Here is an 18,290-nt window from a genome sequence, read left to right as displayed (position 1 = left end):
AGAATAACAGAGAGCTGAGCTAGTTGGTAAGTATTCATTCTAAAAAGACAGGGCGTGCAAACACGGACACAAGAAAGAAGTCAGGACACCACAAACGCCGACTAACAACTGAAGAGACGCACAACGGCTGAAAAGAAAGAAGGCACGAAAACTTATCTGCGCATGCCCATACAACAGGCGAACCTAACAATCCGGCACGCGTGGCGGTCTACGTGGAAGATAACTCTTACGGCATTTGATTTCATCTTTATGCAAGTTAATCGACGGTTGGCTCACGCATGCGCTACCACTATTCTCGATATGCCATGCTTCAATCATCAGGCGCGTTTCTTCAGTTCTATGACGGTACAACACTGCGCATTCATCGAATTTTGGCATGCACTTACAATCTCGACAATGTAAAGATAGATTAGAAGGTGAGCCTCCTGTTAGCGATCTCTTATGTTCCAACAATCTCTGGTTAATGCATCGGCCCGTTTTGGCCGCAAGGGGTACAGGTGTGGGGATGACGTCTTGGTAGTTTTAAAGGCTAAACCAGGTTCAACACCCACCAACTTGGTGGACGAAATTTTAAAGAAATTTCTACAACCGTGTTTGCACGCCCTGTCTTTTTAAAATGAATTTGTGTTAGTATATTTTATTCCTAATTGTTTACAAACACGACATTCTCACAAGAAAATTCGACGACGCAAACCACCGAGAAGAAAAGGCGAAAAGAAAGAGCGTTTTATTTTATTCAGTGCTCCATGTTGAATTGTTCAGTGTAGGGAACGCTAGCATTGAAGTTAATGGCGTTTTTGGCATTTGAGAGGAGTACAAGTATCTCTGGTGATAATTTCATGACCCTTTTAGAATTTTATTTGTGTTCTATGTTTGTGACGCACGAAGGGCAGGTTTATCTTCAACGTAACGGGATTTGTATCGGCTCGTGTGTAGCGCCTGTACTGTGCAGTTTGTTTTTAGCATCTTTTGACAGAGTATTGGCTCGGGCTCTTGACAATGCGAATGGGTGCAGGGTGTACAAGTATGGGGATGACGTCTTGGTAGTTTTAAAGGCTAAAACAGGTTTAACACCCACCAACTTGGTGGACGATATTTTAAAGAAATTTCGACAACATGCGAAGTGGCTGTCGTTCAGGCATGAGCTACCTACTAACGAGAAAATTCAGTTTTAGATTTGAGTCTCACTCTGACGGAAGAGCACATCTATTGGGCCTACTGACCTCGTTCATGCAAAGAGCTGATGCCTTATGATGCTGTCCAATCTAAAGTAGTTAAGAGAGGTATTGCTTTTATGTGCTTGGACGGTGCGTTGGCTAAGTCTTGCCCTCACAGGATGCAGGAGAGCTTTGACAACCAGGTCAGCCGGTTATATTCCGCTGGGTATCCCCGCTCGGTCGTTGCAGCAGCGGCTGAATCCCTGCTTCAAAAGCATTAAAGGGAAAAAGAAGGAATGTCATCGGTTCGAAAAAAATCCAGTAGTTGTCCCGTACGTCCATAAGGTTGCATACAACCTTAAAAAGGTGGCCAAAAGGTACAAAGTACCTGTGGTGTTTTCTGCGCCAAGGAAACTGTCGGGCCTGTGCCCACAGATTTCAAGAGGACCTGTGCCTGCTCCCTAAGGTAAGAGGCATGCGAGGCCCTACGTGACCTGTGCGACGGGAGTGGTCTAAGAAATGCCGCTCTCCTGTGGAAGGGTTTACATCGGCCAGACCGGTCGATGCGTAAACGATCGAGCGAGTGAGCATGCTCTTTCGATAAACAATAATCTTTTGGCACATTTGCCTATGCACTGCAGCACGTGTGGATGTGAGGCACGATTTGCCAATATCCCTATTCTAGGTAGAAGCAAGGATGTGATTGAGCGAGAGATGCTAGAAGCATACCTCATGCGAAAGGAAAAAAAGATATCTGCATTAGCCATACGTCGGTGGTACTGCGTTCAGCTGAATTTGATTTTTATTATGATAGCAATTATATGGACAGTCTCGGCTGGTTTTTGCCGCTGCCGTCATGCACCGTATATTTATAAATATGTATATAGGTCCAAAAAAAATTCAGAAAAATGCTTCCGAATCGCGGAATCGAACCAGCGCCCGCTCTCTCCGCAGCGCGTGGCGCTAACCACTACGCCACAAAGCGCAGACCTTTTAAGTAGCTAACGGCGAGCGTTATATACACACCCTTTACCGCTGGCAGGACTCCGAGACGGCAGGCGCTTAAAAGCGTTTCTTCATTACCAGCGAGATGGCGCGAGGAGCGCAACGGGCCCATTTAAAAGTCGTCGGACAGCTCGTTCGCTTCTTCTAATACTTGCGCAGGGAGAACCTTGCCCTTCCGCTGTCTGCTTATGCGGTAGCTGCTGCCGGGGGGCAGATGTTTTTGCAGCGTAGCGGCGCGTTCATCACGGGCCGCTTTTCTTGCTATCGCATTCATTGCTTCGCCCTTGCGGCGAAACTGTGACTTTTTTTTTGACAGGTTTCTGAACTAGCACGTGCATTGAGAGTGGCCGATTGTTGGATGTGACGCATGGTGTGTTATTGCGCATGTGTGCCATGGTGTATATATTGCGGTGGATTTGCAAGAATAAAGTTAGTTGCGAGTGACGCTCTTTCCTGTCGCCTTTTCTTCTCGGTGGTTTGCGTCGTCGAATTTTCTTGTAAACATGCACCAACTATCCCAACAACACATTTTACGATATTCTCAACCACACAGCTAGCATGCTGAAAGGACATATCTAAATTTAGAGCAAGCACAGTGTAAAAGGTTGCCTCACAATAAGGTTTGCAGTCAAACTTCTGCCTCATCATCAAACCTTAACGAAGGAGACCACGCGCTATGCCACGCGCTGTGACATTAACGAGGTCGTATATCGAGGCCTCAAGGCAGCGTGTCCGGAAGAGGTCCTAGATGGGTAAAATAGTGTGGGATCAACATTGCTTCAAGAGGAGTTCCACTAACATGGAATGCAATGGGACACAAGAAAAACGGGAAAAAAATAATCGGATTTTATAAATTACATTTTCTGTTTCTCTTGTTACGTTGACTTCCTTTGTATAGTCCTCACGGATTGAACCACGACATCATTTATTTTTACTATAACGACTGTTACGAACGATTGATCAACATAATCCGCGCTCCTGAACGTCTATAGTACCGTTGGTGAGCGTCCTGGCTAGCTTAGCTAGCTTAGCTCTGGAACGCCTACCGCACTCTGCAACGTCTATGGTACCGTTGATGAGCGTCCTGGCGCTCCGTCTGCAGTTAGCTTAGCTGTGGAATGCCTACCGCACTCTGGAACGTCTATGGTACCGTTGGTGAGCGTCCTAGCTCTCCGTCTCTGGCTAGCTTACTTCTGGTACGCCTGCCGTGCTCTGGAACGTCTCTAAAACACCTGCCACGCTGCAAGATGAGAGCGCGTGCCGGTTCGTGATGAATATGATAGTTTTGATTACAGATGATAGATGAAAGATTAAAGTTGGGAAAAATAGCCTTTTGACCCATCGTGTGGCTTCATTTTCGTACTGGGGTGTTCCATGTAAAAATATCGCATATACGTCGTTGTGTAGTATAGTTCGTTGGTATGATACAGAGAAATTCTGAAAACAGTAACATTTTGTTTTAAGCGAGAAGAAATTTTCGAACTGAAAAACCACAAGGTTCTGCGAAGTTTGCCTTTTGCCTCCATCGAAATGCGGCCGTTACGGCCGGGATTCGATCCCTCGACCTTCGGGTAAGCATTCGAGCACCATAACCACTAGAGCAATTAGGATATTCCTGTACACTCTAGTGCAGTGGCGGGCGTCAATACGTGCTTAGAAAATTAGCGTGTGCCATAAAATTGTTCAAACGAGCCAATTCAGGTGTTGAAGATGTCACGTGGTCGCGACGGTGAAGAGAAGAAAAAATTGGGGGACCCTTAAGCTTCGCCTTTAAGAGTTGAACGCGATAGCGAAATCCGGCCCCTAGTGCGCACATCAAACACTAAGTGCATACTTATTAATGTGTGTTGTTACACACACACACACACGCACACAGACACACACACGCGCGCGCGCTATGTATCTGTAGTAATGGTACAGGTTTTCGATCTAAAGCACTTCCCTGTGCTAGAGTCGAGACTATTTTGTCACAATGCCTCACAGATGGCAGCACGTTATCTAATATTTGCTGTGTGCTTAATCAACGCCTCCTCTAGAAAGGAGGCGTCGGCTTGTTATGTTTTCCCCTAGATGGATATAGTTGTCCATTTCTGGAGCTGTTTGAAAGTTCATGTGCGTTTTTTAGCGGCGATGGCTGCACTATCCCGGCTTTTTTCGAAGTATGGCGTCGCGCAAAAAACGTAGTTCGATGGCCTCACCAATGCGTCTACAAATAGCCGAATGGGTTCATTTTCGTTGTGACACCTACCGAACAAAATGCGTCAAGGACACTCCTTCTACTACATGGCATTCATGTAGTGTTTTTTTCCGAAGCAAGTAACATCGTGGCTTTGTGGTACGACACCGCAAACTGCCCGGGTTCAATCCTCAATGAGACCGAAGATTTTTATTGTTGATTTTATTTGCATCTTTCTTAATTTTTCGCTCACGGACGATTTTTCGCTCACAAGCGACGCCGCCACCAACGTTGACGGCGGGATTTCTACGAAACGAGCTCTCTAACGCTATCGCGTTAATACTGAAAGCTCACTTAAACCAGCGACTAGCATCGGTCGCGCGTTAATTTGCCATTGGCGACCAAAAAGCGACATAAGACGACCGGTGTTCATACCTGCGTGGAACTTAAATTTGTCGCAATGCAGAATTCACGTCTGCTAGAATACAGCTCTCATTGCCAGTGCCCCGTAAAATAAGCTGAAGTCCTGTTCTTGCGCACGTGATTACGACTGAAGCCGTGCGGCTGAAAAAGCGAACAGCTAGCGGCTAAACGAAATCAGTCGCTTTGCGACCAAAGTGGCCATTTGCGACTAACTTGGTCGCGTGAATTGGCGCTAGGCGCAGGTCTGAACGAGCCTTTAAACTGGAAAAGATGAAACTTTTTATTAGGCGAACTATTGCCCAGAAAGGAATAAAGGATTACACTCAGATTGCAACGATATCGGCGCACGCCGTCGTCGGTCGTCGAGAATGTGATCAGCAGGTAAGGCACCTCGGTATTTCTACACGTTAAAAAGTCAGGGCGTGCAAACACGGACACGACAGAGAAGTCAAGACACCACAAATGCCGTTCTTCTTTTTGGTGTACAGCTGCTTTTGGCGGTGAACGTCCCGTGGAGTAGAGCAACCTACCTTGAGGCATTCCTGGTAAAACCTAACCTTACGCCAGGATTGCACGGTAAGTCTGGCATAAATCCTCTTGGTAGATTTCCGGTACATGGTTGCCGAAATCTGAACAAATTTGAACTTCAAGAGGGCAAGCTCGATTCCCTAGAAAACCACGACGTAGTCCTAGCACCAAACAAACAAATAGCAATTACGGAAGTCGGGGAAGCAGGATTGTTCAGATAAGTATAGGAGAACACGGAAAAGGGCTCAGAGTACTAAAAACAAAGCTTAGAATAACAGACAGCTGAGCTAGTTAGCTGAGGTAGTCGACTTCTCTCTTATGCCCGTGTTTGCACGCCCTGTCTTTTTTAACATCAACACCTCCCAACTTGCTCAGCTCTTCGTTATTCTAGGCATTTGCACATGTGGCACCGTCGATCCTAGCGTTATCGTTGGTGGCCGCGTTAGTTCCAGCATAAACTCGACTGTCCGCGTTCTGAGCGCAGTTCTGTCGGAAGTGTATAAAATAATCGTGAAGGTTCTTAAGCATTCCAGTGTGGCCTGTGCAGAGCAGTGGTTGCAGAAAATTACAAAATGCATGCGTGGCAATGTAACAACAAACCTGACCGGCCAAAAGCAAGGAACACTTACATGTGCAAAGCTTTGTTCCGCACATGAATCGGCTAAAAATGAATGTTTTTTTCTAGGGCATGTTTTTGCAACCTGCCGTGAATTTTTTCTGAAGCGCAAGTTTTCAACGTGCATGCGCTTTGGAGGGCGCGCAGCAGTTGTTCGGAGCAGCTGCAAAGAGCTCTTTCGTGGATGTGACATTGGGATTAGTTGCAGCGCTTCACACGACGTGCATTCTTTTTACCGACCGCAAACGCAGGAGTTTTTTAAGTTCATTCGTTTCAGGTAAGGTTATTCGCGATCCTGTTTGAATATGATTATATCTGGCTGTGAGGACTTGGCGCGAGCGCACCTGTATGCAATAACACCTCTAAGCAAATAATGAAGTTATATTTTTAGAAACTGCAAATTGACGCGAACCTCTGTCGATAAGTGTGGGTGAGGGTGTCAAGCGCCGTTTGCGTAGGGCATCTGTCTAAGACTGGTGGAATGCCCTTCGGCACCACGTTGTATCTACAAAAAGTAACCATATGTGCTCATTACTAATGCGTCTTCAATATTGCCAAATTTCTCATTCTTGTTAAATGTTCATCGTTTAAAGGGCGTGTTTCCAAAGTGTATCCACCTTTTTTGAAATGTACCATTAATTACCACGTTACACTGTCCGTTGGATGTACCCCAACCCTCCTGTGAGACTCCTGATAAAGGGGCCTTTACAAAACCGTTATGGCTTCACCTACATGAAAGACACACACACACACACACACACACACACACACACACACACACACACACACACACACACACACACACACACACGCGCGCGCGCGCACACGCACACACGCACACACATACACACACACACACACACACACACACACTATTTTTTCAGTGGGAAAATCGACAAGCTTTCTGGCGATACAAGTTTTCACTATAGTGACTTCAAACAAGAATTCTCGCTCATGCAAGCAGATGCCGCCTACATGAAATTGACCTACTTTTTGTCTAAGCAGCTGCAAATGTATACGCTGCATACTTCCACTCTGTGTCACTCTCGCCATTTGAATTACGACGCACACATTCGCTGGATGTGCCCCCTTAATCTGTTCTGCTTTGAGTGTCTGGATTTACTCACTCACACGAACTGCGGAACACTTGCTGAGGTGAGCGTTAAGATAACGTCAATAAGACGTAAAAGTAAAAGCACTTGTCGAAGAAAATCTACAAATAAACTAATGTAATGTTTGCGTTTTCTTTATGCGTTATTTGCGCACATATTTAATTCATTGTACGGCCACCTGGAAAGTTTCCGGAACTTAATAAGTGGATCAGAATATCTTCAATATTTCATAGTGGCGACTGAAATTTAGTAGCCAAGTACAGACCAGTGTTTCGGCTTGAGGTATCTTCTAAGGGACCTCACAATTTGATGCAGCTACGTGGCAAAATTTTTCATGTAAAAAGGAAAATCGGAGCCAGCTCCACCCTAAGTGAAAGCTGTATACGAACTGCGGAGCATTGATTTGCCTGCGTTTCCTTTGTGTCTATCTTGTGTTCATCTACTCATTTCTGTTCTTTTGGGTTCTTTTCTTGTGTTTGTCTGCTCTTTTGGGCTCTTTTCGTGTGATTATGGGATATTTTCTGCCTTTTTCTGTTCTTTTCTCGTGATTATTGTATATGTTTTGCGATTCTCTATCCTCTGTTCTATGGTTTCCTTTCTACTGTTTTTAACACGAAAGTGTTTTATGCCGGGGTCCACCAAGTACATCCGTCACGGATATGACGTTGATAAAATGGACGCCAACGGGCGAGAAAGAAAAAGATACCCCGCTGGGAATCGAACCCACGACGTTGTGGCCGCGACGGCAAGCGCCCGACGCTCTACCGACTAAGCCAACTCGGGAGATGCTAGGTACGGCGCGAACGCGCCTTATATCTTTCACACATTCTCTTTCGCGGCGGGCGGAGCGGGGCGGTGCCGCCGTCTGTGAGATGTGAAAAGAAGTAATGCTTTACGATCGACACTTACTAGCGCTTACTCCGAGATTGCAGGCGACATCGGAGGTCATGGTTAAAGCGTCTCGACACCAAAGAGGTAGACTGGCTGTGCTGGCGTCGCCGAGGCACCCTTGACGCAGTTACGTTCTTTGCCTTTGGCTTCGTGTTAGCGTGCGTCGGATCATCGTAGTAGTGCAGCTTCCACGTGCACCAACGGGATTTCTCCGCCGCCGACTGCTTCAATTGCGAGAGCACCGACTAACAAAACTGCTGCAATATGCGTTGCAGAAAGGACGCGATTTCGACGGGCGAATGTCGTGCCTTGGTGGAGCGAGAGCAGCGCCTGCGAGACAGAGGCCAGCGGAATTCACGCGTTTGCGGCTCAGGCAACGAACCTCTACCTCCCGTGTTGCTGAAGCGCAGTGTGTGTTATGTATGCATGAGCACAGGCGTCGGCTACCCATTACTAGAAAGCGCACACCGTGCCGTTTCTGTCCTTAATTGACGACGCTTTGAAGAAGCGCATACCGGGTACCAGTGCTGATTATGAGCTTGTTGATATCATCCTTACGCGGGATTCACGATTCGCTGTGTCCAAATATATGTTCACACCGTCAGCTACCACAACGGTTTAATCATGATCATGGACGTTAGTCGTCGCGATAGACATGCTGTCAACATTGGGTGCATCCACGTCAAACGATGCTATAGCTGCCAAACACGAATATACATTGTAGAAGCTCTCATATATAATTACACAATAAGCACTACTTCTGTGAAGACACGTTTCACTTTCGTGTTATACCGATTCCTATGACGGAGGGATCAGCCATGTTTTTTCTACTATTTCCTGCTCCGAGCGCGGTGCCTCTAACTCCCGACCCTGGCGTTTCACTGGCTCGGACAGACGAATTAGCCCTTCGGCGACGATAACGTCCAGGGGCAAGCAAGCGCTGGCGTTCCAAGCGCGAAGCCATCTCGGCTATTGTGCATCAAACGTGGTATTGCGTGAACCCATCGCGAGACATGACACTGCGTGACAACAACGCGAGACTTGAGACGCCGACAGAGCTGTATCTTAAACCGCTCCACAGCTAATATAAGGTTTTAACGAGTGTACAGTTTGGTGTCCTCGATGGTAGGCCCAAAGAAACGGCTCTTCTAAAGGGTTTCAACTTTGTCTTGGTAGTACGGATTCATTGTAAGAACCAGAAGAGTTGCTATGAAACGGCTCTTCACTCTCAAGGAATCTATCATTGAAGATACGGGAAAGAAACTTCTTCTTTACGTTAGTGCTTTTTGTAGATTTCAGCAAGACATTTGACTGCCCTGACAATGCTGTCATGCCACACAAACTTGAAGCTATACGGAGCACTCGGCCGTTGCCTGGCCCTTGTTCAAATCTTGCCTAAATTAACGATCGCACTGCAGGTAGGTCAATGGCCAAACTATTTTTTTGCTCACCCGATAGAATTTGTGTGCCGCATTGTAGTGGGCCATTCCTGTTTAGCGTTTATGCTCATTACAAAATTATATTGAATAAAAGGCAGGATTAATTATGTATTGCTACGACAGCACTGTCGTAATGGCTTGATCTAATCTATACAAATTAACATCCGAGTGCAATCAACTCTTAATGAAGCTGGAAGTTCGGCGTCAAACAAATTCGATTAGGCTAAAAACAAAGAGTACAAAACTAATGACCTTTATTATGAATAACATATCACTACTGAACAATGCTATTAACATTTAAAGGAGCACTGACATCAAATTTCAAAGTCGAGATATGCCCTTCATTCGATTGCTCGGTATGCATAGGTGTCCTTGGCCAAATTTGAATGGCGTCCGTCGCGTGGAAGTAATTTTATTTCGAGGGCAAACAGCGTACGAAAGCTCAACGGAAGATTGATCATGCTGCGACATCGACACTAGTGCTACGTAACAAGTGTGATACATTCCGACCATACCATCCTGAGTGTCGATACGCTAGTAACAATGGCGTCGACGATCTGAGTGTATTTATTGTGCCTCCGACTGCCGCCGACGCCAGGCGACGCTCTCACCGGCTCTCACTCCCAGCCAGTGGCTCTCCTCGCTGTCCCGATCCGTGCCTGCGATTCATCGTGTCGTATCGACTGATTTGTCGTGTGATACTCAGCGCGAGTGCGATCAATCGGAGCGACTACGTGCCACCATGTTGTGGAACCGCTGCGTAGTACGGACCTGCTCGTCGAGGCGCGGAAAAAGCGGAAAGTGCGTGGCGTTTCCTTACACGTACGGTACACGCCAACACGACCACAAGTTATCGAAGTGGAGCAGCTTATAGATAAATATCATCGCTAACAAGTAACACGTATGTAGCGTTATTAGTGAATGTTAGTTCGTCCGTGAACTTCCTTGCGCAAACGTAATACCGGGTTACTGCAGCTGTAACCGTGAGAGGCCGGATAGGTGGGGCCATCTGGCGGCGCAGAATTGTTATTGTAGAAACCTATCGTATTCTATTTGTCCGCTGGTGTGCATTCGCTATGCCGATATTCCATAGACCCCTTTGCGTATACCGGAATGCTGTGCACGCTAAAATTCTCTAATATATATAATTAAGACACACCAGCGAGTATGGCCCAAGCGTGCGTCCCCGGGCACCTCCTCGTTGCTGCTTGGAACAGCGTCCATTTTTGAATCGCTGTTTTGCAAAGCGTCGAAGCGAAAATGATTCGCGACGTCGCGTATCGCGGTGATTCTAAGTTCCAGAATGCCGTCTTCAACACTAGTAGACACTTTTGACGGCGACGACGGCGATGCTGGTGACAAGGCATGACTGAACGCGCGCGCCTAGCAGAAGAAATGTTAGCTGAGCAGCTGATGCTCACGTCACTCCTTTCTGTGGACAAGTGGTAAACTGGGCGCGAGGGAGCGCTGCCAGCGCTAAGAAATGGCGGGCTTGCCGGCCGTTTTGAATCGTGCTAGATACCGGTGATATAAATCAATAAAACAGATAGTTATTCGTCCCTCAGTTGCATTTTCGGTCGTGAATCACTACTAGGGGGTAGATAACTACTCGTGGATGCAAAAATCTTGACATGCGTAAATATGATGTCAGTGCTCCTTTAAAGATTAACTGTTAGAGATTGTAGAAAACCCAATAAAACAACTCATTTAGCAAAACATTGCCGTGAGTGTACGGTATCCAGCTGTCGCTCTCTTCCAGCTTCCACTTCAAGTTTATTACGCATTACTTATTTCGAACAACCTGTATTTTTCAACGCGAGCACTCGTTTTTTTTTCTTCTGCTTTTATCTATCACAGCTTGCACAGCCCAGCCCCCTGCCAATTTTTTAATCGGATGTTGTTGTAAGAGCCGGTGTTTTCCTAGAACAGCATTAAAAACAGTTACTGCTGTATATGCTGCAGGGGCTAGCAAGAAATGGTTACGGGAGGGGGAGTAGGGGGGATGGGGGCGGATCAACTGGCCTTTATTTTCGAGCGTTTGTATGTGAGCGTATATATATATATGTATATATATATATATATATATATATATATATATATATATATATATATATATATATAGTATTGGGAAAAGAATCACGCGGACCCCGATAGAATAAGGAATGAAGAAAGAAACTACGACTTTCGTTGGTTTGGCACTGTATATTTTCACTAACGTTTCGTCTGGTGGACCAGACTTTGACAAAGTCTGGTCCACCAGACGAAACGTTAGTGAAAATATACAGTGCCAAACCAACGAAAGTCGTAGTTTCTTTCTTCATTCCTTATATATATATATATATATATATATATATATATATATATATATATATATATATATATATATATATATATATATATATATATATATATATATATATATATACATATATATATATATATATATATATATATATATATATATATATATATATATATATATATATATTCGGCGCGGAACTAAGTTCTAGTATCATCACAATCTAATAATAATCACTGTACACGCAGATTTTAACGCGATAGCGTTAAAGAGCTCGTATCGCAGAAATTCCGCCGTCGGCGTCGGCACCGTTGGTTGTGAGCGAAAAATCATCTTGTCCGTGACCGAAAAATCGAAAAAGCTGCAAATAAAATAAATAATAAAAATGTTGGGTCCGAGTGAGCATCGAACCCAGGCCGTCTGCGTGGCAAGAAGGTGTTCTACCACACAGCCACGCCTCTGCTTGGATATCCACTGAAAGTAACTGTGATGCTTCCCAAAAATACGCGTCCTGTATACCGGTGTCACAGTACGAGATGCAATATTGCAGTAATATTGCGTGGTACAAGCGTACATTGCCATCGGGCGTCACACCACGTCAATATCATAACGACTTGGTGGTTTAAAGACAGCCACTCATTACAAAAGGCACACGCATTACTGCGCGTATTCCCTTAAGACCACGTAGTGGGTGCATCGCAGCTTCGAAAAAGGTTCTCGCGCATAATTGCTCCTGGTTTAAAGCATGCTACCCATTACATAAGGCACACACTTTATTGCGCGCAATCTGGTAAACACTCGTAGTGTTCGAAGTGCGCACTAGGGGCAGGATATTGCTATCGCGTTCAACTCTTAAAGGCGAAGCTTAAGCGTCCCCCAATTTTTGCTGCACGCTTTCGTAGCATCCCTTTTCTTTGCTTTTTGTTGTCGATGTTCGCACCCCTTCAATTGTTTAGTGACGCATCTTGTCATGTTCAAGCGCTTTTTCTCTTTCTTTTTTTCCTATATGCGTTTAAAGAATTGTGTTTTTGTTTGTAGATCTTGTTATGGCTTTCAAATTATTAGTCACGCATCTGTTTCATGGAAGCACCAATTCTTCAGATACGTTTATACGCCTTTGCAATGACCTGTTGTTGTAACCGTGCATAACTCGCCTTACTGCAGCGATTACTGTGTGATAGTGATAGATCCCATGTTAGGGGCCCCTTATACCTCATGTCTACTTAAAAAGAGCGCATTTCTGTATTGTGTGTTCCCTGATCAAGGCCGGTCCCCGGCTGAAACGTCGGATTAATAAAAAGTTTTCGTGTTGCACGTCCTCTACTTCGCAAAGCATTGATTCGACTGGATCCAAGGACACTTCCTTCCTCGTATATATATATATATATATATATATATATACATATATATATATATATATATATATATATATATATATATATATATATATATATATATATATATATATACTTACATAGAGTGGCTTTCTCATTGTGTATTACACTAAGATGATAATCCCTCGGGGATGTGAGCGGCTGGACCTTTCTGCCACTGTGAAGGATTCCAGCTATGACTGATCGTGGCGGATTACTGCATGCACGTGTCCAACCGCATCTGCCTGCTGTTCCACAAAATACTGTGAACGTGATATTTTCACACGCATACTTGTGGCGGCCCCCTCGTGCATTCTTCTGCCTTTGTGCCCATTCACGAAAAAAAAGGCAAAAAAAGCTGTTATTCCACCCAAGGGTGTGAAAATGACGGGACGCTCTGGCGAAGACCGTGCGGCCGGCCGCAACGTTAGTTAATAAATTATCAGCTGTTTGTGTTTGTTAGACGTGTGTATTTTCATATGCAAACAGTTTTTCGGGTTCAGCGAGAATGCTTCTTCCGGCTATATATATATATATATATATATATATATATATATATATATATATATATATATATATATATATATATATATATATATATATATGTGTTGTGATGCCGAGAAACAACAGACATAGACACAACGCCTGTTCAATAGGCCGGCTGTTCTATTCTGCCTCGTCTTTCTCTTCCTCTTGCTGCTCAAGCACGAGGGCCCGAGCTACGCTTCCGCTCATGGTCCTCGCACTCGGCCATGACTGCGAACGAACGAAGCCGCCGACAGCGTCCCTGGTGGCTGACGTTGACTGCGTCGCCGTGGTCGGTCGATACAACGCCGCTGGGCTTGCCTTTGTGCTTGGCGGATGACGTCTGGCGGTCGGCATTGGCTGTGCCGCGGTGGTTGGTTTTGCTTACGCCACGACTTGTCTTGCAGAGTTGCCGAACATTCTGGGGGGCGATGCTGGCTGTGTCGGGGGGGTCGCAGAAGGCCTCGGTCGCGCTGTGGCCTAACGCGGTGAGCGGCGGAAGACGACGCGAGCAGTTGGCACTGTTTTCGCAACCTCGGGACAAGCTTCCGCACTGCCGCGTCATCAATTCTCACTACTTTAGTACCACACACATGTGGATACTGTGCGTGCCACAGAACTTCGTGTTCTTTGGTTGTAAGAGAGCGACACTTGGATCGAAGTGGCATGTCATTGATGTCTGTAGGCGTTGTGGTCTCTCCGTCCTTCATCCGAGAGACATCCTTGAACGGGATGTGAACGTCCATGCAAGCGCTTTCCCGTGCGCGTCTGCGATGTGCTAGAAACGCCGACTGCGGAGTCATTGACGTGACAGCATCGCTGCGGAATTCATCAGTCACGCCATCGGCGCACTTAGGCTGTACTGGCCGGCCTCTTGTACCAGCAGCTTGGATCTTACTCAGGGCAAGGTGACCATATGCGCACTCGGCCAATGACTGCGATGAACTTTGCGTACTGAGCTCCGGTGGGTCTGAGAGCACATTAATATCGATTGCTGGCATGGGCTCGTCCAGCTTGGGAACGGTTAGTGTGTTGGAAAACGGAGGAGCCGGCTTGTCCACGTGCCAAGGTGAAGATAAGCCTGGCGCTCGCGTGATCGACTTCTGTGGCTTGGAGGCAGGCTTGGTCACGAGAAAGGAAGGTCGTGAGGTGGGTCGCGACAATGAGTTTGAGTTCTCGACAACCAAGTGCAGCTGGCGGCCTGTGTCGGTGTCTGGCGCGGAGCGTTCCGCGAAGCTTCCTGTGAAGGAGCTGCAGGACACAGCTGTACCATCGGGCCGGGGTTCATGAGCGGAGATGTTGGTGCAGGACACAGCTACACCATCGTGATGGAGCTCTTGATCTCGGTCACCGAGGAAGGGCAGGGTAGTAGGGGCCCGAGATGCACCATCGAGGTTGTGCGTCTCACAGCTGCCATGAGTGGTACACAGTGAGTCGGTAGGGGAGGGGCTACAGGTATGTGAAAGCGGGCGAAATACGTAAGTCAACCTGGCGCACCATTCAGCCCAGGATTGTTGTTTGACGCCTTCGTAGCCATGCCATGCCTTGGCAGCATCGCGAAGGCGGTCTATGGCCACCAGCCATTTCCGATGATCCGGCCAGGCATGGTGGGTGGCGAGGTCGTTTACTGCTTTGATCCACAGAACGGCATTATCCTGGAATCCTCGGAACTCCGGTAGTTCCGATGCAACCGCTGATGGTAGTGTGGACTGCAACGATCTGGAGGCTCTGGCGGCGAAACGGTCTAGTTCCTGGGCAAGCAAGGATGTCGCCCGCATGACGTCCGTGGGAAGGTTGAGCGAGGATCCCGAGGAGCCAGGGGAGATGGCCGTGGAGAATACGGGCCCTCCGGTACTCACGGCGGCGGTTGAGAACCCACAGTTTGAAGGCGCCAAGCTGTGAAGCTGTTCGGACAAGCGCGTGGCTGCGCGGATGATCCTCGTAGCATCGTCGGGTGAGCCGCCTGGAGAACCATTGGCTGCGGCCGCGGAATATGTTTTCGTCGCAGCAATCAGCGTGGCGATATATATATATATATATATATATATAGAAATATAAAGGTATGTGCGCCTTCATAAAAAACAACTGTCTATTTTGTCTACGTGTCGACGGGAGCCCCGTGTTCTTCAGGACTTCCTGAAGAAGACGGGGCTCCCGTCGCACCGTAGCCACAATAAACAGTTGTTTTCTATGGAGGCGCATATACTTCCTTCGTCTGTGTCCTTCACAATGCGCTGCAAGTGTCGCTATGTATCACGTACCACCATCAAGCCCATTCTTACATCATTTCAAATAAAATTTAATTTGTTTTGGTGCTTCCGCCGTGTTGATGTTTACAGCATTCTGGCGCAGATGGCTGACGTCCTTTGGCCGGCCGAGGTTGCGTCCTTCCTGCTTAAGTTCTCGACGTTGGTCATCGTGGTACTGCTAGGTGTTCCCCAAACGCTACCCAACAGCTATCCAGCTGTTAAAAACGGTCCGTATTGGACACTTCTCAATGTTGCCCAAATGGTAAGCATTCCTCAAGGACTGTTTGCATGAGGACAGTTTTTGTATTGAAGAACTGGGAGTATGTGCGTGAATGTTCTTCCCTGTGCCTTTGTATAGTTTCGTGCTTGTTCTCTACTCTGTGACGGCAACTAGCATGCCAGAGAAGAGGAGCAGCTGGCGTCGTGCCTTGGCACCGGCCTCTCCTTACTTACATTTAATTTCTTTAAAGCCGTTGTTACGCAATTTAGAGAGAGGGACTACCTCTCCGCAAGAAAGAGATACGGTGTATGTCCGGTAATCGTATTCAGGCGCAGGAATGAAAATCATCGAACCAAATATATCACTGAAGCCTACGTTTCGACTAGTGGTCATGTCTTCAAGGCATCTGCTGCCTTGAAGCCCCTGCTCCCCCTCCCCCCCCTCCCCCCGCCCATCCCCGTTCAAGAATTTTTCGTTTCTTCAAGTTTCTGTCGTCTCGTGACTTTCTATCTTGGCAGGCGCATGAAGTATCTCTTCGGAGGCTTCCGGTTCGAATGTGCCTTACACCTTTGTGATACTTGGTCTTGAGCATCGACAAAACCCGATCAAAGAACGTTAGGCCAAAGAAAGCATTTCTGTTGTAGACATTCGAGCTACTTTGCTTTCCGCGCTTAGTTAACACGTCAGTGCTTCCTCCATACAGGTGCTTCTGCTGGTCTCCACTGTGCTGGCCATTACCAAAGGCTCAATCATTTTGGAGGGCGTCTATCCCTTGGACCACAGCAGCGTAACAGCACTACGAGGGCCAATATCGGACTTCGCTATGGCGCTCTCTATTGTAAGTACTCCGACTTGTATTTCTCGACAAACTCCTGACTCGTTGGCTCATAAACTTTTGACCGAGTGAAGGAATTCCTAACCGTTTGGCTCTCTGGTCAGCTGAACCACTGAATGACTTTCTAGCTGAAAAATAAACAGGTTATCTTCTAATGCAGTAAAAAAAGCAATAACAGTAGACAAGCACAAGTGCTATGATTTTCCATCTTGTATCCCTAAAAAGTCGTACAAATGTTTACTCCTTTCACTGAGGAACCGCATGATAAGTTTTCGATAAGTAAGTAAGTTCCTTACGCACTCGTCGATATATCGAGTGATTGATGGACCGACTGACCTAATCAATGACTGAATGAATCATTCTTGCTCGGTGAAGTGTGATGTCGAATGTATCGCTGGATCTGCGCCAAGGCGGAGTGTTCCTGTATAGTATTCATCACCTCGCTAATGTACACGTGCACCCTAAGCTCGATGCACCATCGCGATCTCTTTTCTCTATATGAGACCTTATTGGCCTGAAGTCGAACTCGCAACCTCTTTACAGAGCATCGTGGGACCATATCCACGTTAATACCGGGGCGAGTCAGTACTAATCTCGCTTTCACTAAACCGGCACCTCACTTTCAAAACTATGTCGCGTTGAAGCTCCACTCCCTACGGAAGTGCGAAAGAAGGGGAATCGTTTGTGGGACTAGTTTCTTTGTCGGACACAACCAATGGAACCGACAGAAAAGTCAACGAAAACGCAGAGGTCATCATCTGTTGTCGTTGACTGTGGAGTAATGATTACGGCCTAAATCGAAAGGAACTAGAGTGGACGAAAAAGCACCCTTTCCTTCGATGAGATGCGAACCCACAACCTTCAAATTACGCGTCCTATGTACTAATTCAGCTACATAGTTGGTACAACGTCAAACGCGTTTTGCGAAGGTAGTCGGCTCGGATGCCACTGACGGAAAGGGTGTTTTTCGGTCCACTCTAATTACTTGCAATTTAGCACATAACCATTGCACTACAGTTAAAGACAAGAAATAATGCCCCGGGTGCTTTCTTTGCCTTGATTGTCTATTGGTCTCATTGGTCACTTCTTATGGAGTTAGAATGTGAGCTTAGCACTGTTTACAAAACGTGCATTGCGGCTTGTAAACGGGGAGTGCTACAGGGAAAAAGTTATATTGCTATTGACATCATAACACATACGCCTAAAGCTGCGGCATGGTGCAGCTTGCGCTTCAGAGCGCCCTAGACCTGCATATGCATTTCCGTTGATATAAACTCAGTTGGCTCACGATGTATTGGCACATCGGCAACAGTGACGTGAGTGCGCACCTGTTTCAGCGGTTCAGTCAGCTGCAAACGCCTGAACAGGGCTGCAGGAATAAACCCACTTCCGCAGGAACACGTTAAAAGTGGGCTTGCACGCTCCAGCGTGCACTCTTATCT

The 18,290-nt window shown here is 46.6% G+C and overlaps 1 long non-coding RNA gene across 1 annotated transcript; it reads left to right on the top strand.

Moving 5' to 3' along the window:
- The first annotated feature begins 6,053 nt into the window (after positions 1-6,053).
- LOC119407064 (uncharacterized) lies at positions 6,054-16,853 on the top strand. Its single transcript, XR_005186608.2, has 3 exons — positions 6,054-6,182; positions 15,897-16,055; positions 16,717-16,853. It is a non-coding gene; the product is annotated as an uncharacterized LOC119407064 (long non-coding RNA).
- Positions 16,854-18,290: the final 1,437 nt, after the last annotated feature.

The sequence above is a fragment of the Rhipicephalus sanguineus genome, chromosome 10, assembly GCF_013339695.2.
Source record: "Rhipicephalus sanguineus isolate Rsan-2018 chromosome 10, BIME_Rsan_1.4, whole genome shotgun sequence".
In the NCBI taxonomy this organism is placed as follows: Eukaryota; Metazoa; Arthropoda; class Arachnida; order Ixodida; family Ixodidae; genus Rhipicephalus; species Rhipicephalus sanguineus.
Note: the sequence above shows the minus strand (reverse complement) of the source record. Positions and strands in the feature narration are given on the sequence as shown.